Source organism: Nuphar pumila, chromosome 4 (genome assembly GCF_984573655.1).
Source record: "Nuphar pumila chromosome 4, dmNupPumi1.hap1.1, whole genome shotgun sequence".
Classification (NCBI taxonomy): Eukaryota; Viridiplantae; Streptophyta; class Magnoliopsida; order Nymphaeales; family Nymphaeaceae; genus Nuphar; species Nuphar pumila.
In genome coordinates this window covers 141661522-141663318 of record NC_143252.1, presented here as the reverse complement: position 1 = coordinate 141663318, position 1797 = coordinate 141661522, and positions in this window count along the sequence as shown.

The window sequence follows — 1797 nt, the reverse complement described above, 5'->3', positions numbered from 1 at the left end:
TTGCTAAACATTTTCTTGTTTGTGGGGACTGGTCATGATTATGGATTTTTGGTGCAAGGCTTCCTTGGTTGCAGGCATAGTGACAAATCTCGCGAGATTAAAGTCTTGCAAAAATATCGCTAGAAATTACCTGAAAATTAAAAACAGTAATTTCTTACCATAAATTCTTCTTGCAATTTTTTTGTTGAAAATATAAATATCATGTTTTAAATGTGATATTTATGTTTTTAGCAGCTATTTATAGTAAAAAAATTATGTATTTTTTATTTTATTTTATTTATTTATAAAAATTAATTTTTATTGGGCTCAGGTTTGACCTGGATCTGACCGGTACCAAATATAGGGTCAGGGTTTGGTAATAATGCGAAGGTATGATTAGAATCACATGGAGCTGGGTATGGTTTGTGAAATTTCATACCTGACCCGGGCCTGACGTGAGTTCTGACTAAGATCTGTAATTTTTCAATGCAAAGAAGATAAAATAATATTATTTTATTAAGTATAGTTCGGGTCTAGTTTATGTAAAGTATATAGGTCCGGATATGGTTTCTTTTATGGTGGGTCTGATTGGACCTGGGTTCAAACCTAATACCAACATCTCAAATTAGGCCTGAATCTGGTTTTACATAAATCTAAACCAAACCCGATCCATTGACACTACTACTTGGTTGGGATGCTCCAAAACAACCATCCAGCCATCAGGGTGGGAACTCTAGTTTTGACCTTATCGATGGACTGTTCATTTTATTGGTGTCTAACTAAAACCACAAGGGCTTATTGTGAATGTTACCGTGTTCATGGGACGTCACAAGTTCAAAACCTATGGGGTGACATTTTTTGCCGCAAGGTCGAAGCTGGGTGTACTCAGTGAGAAGGACCTCGAGGGTTTTACCAACCAGAGGCCAGCCAATTTGTGATCAATGATGGAGGGTTTTTTTCTTGGATTATCCAAAAAAAACTAATACCATCGATCAGATATTATCTGACATTCGACCTGAATCCCAATCCGACTATTCAGATTGGATAGCCAAAATTAGATCCGATTAGTATTCAGGTTTGACATGGCTAATGGCGGGTTGAGTTCATAAGTGGTCGCTCTTCAAGTGAGACTAAATATGGACAGCTGATTTGAGAAGAATCCACATGGAGGACAACAAAATGTAACAAAAATATGAAAAGCCGTAAGGCAGAGTTGGTCAAGGTCATGACCTGGCTGGAATTTGGGGAATAAATGGACAATTGTCTGGACCCAACCTGACCCACATTGAATTGGTTCTGAAACAGATCAGGTCCGTGTCAAAATCCATAGGTTGTACACATTTTCAGCAGAACTAGTACCACAAAAAGCTCAAATGATCATGCATATTGAACTTCACTGTGAGATTAACCTCCACTGGCATAGAAACAAACGGTGGGATCCTAGCACTAACCTCCCTTTAGCAGCTTGGAGGTGCACAAGTAGTGTTGGCACTTTTTTTTTTTTAAGGCAAGTTGGGGTTAGGCAGACCCAAAGAAATTACAAAGGATACCTATATGCAACCCTTTTTTGAGAATTCCTGAAAGGGAATGCCAAAAAAGAGACTTTACGCACCCCTTTTTAGGGAATTCCCGAAAAAAATGCCCTAAAAAAGGCCTTACTTGGACCTTTTTGAGAAATTTTCGAAAGGAATGCCCCAAAAAGCCCTGGACTTGATTCTTGTTTGTATTATCCTCATTGTCTTTTTCTTCATGAAATGAAAAACGAAAACCCTATAATTACAATGACAGATTATGGAGACTTATAGATTAATAAAGCAT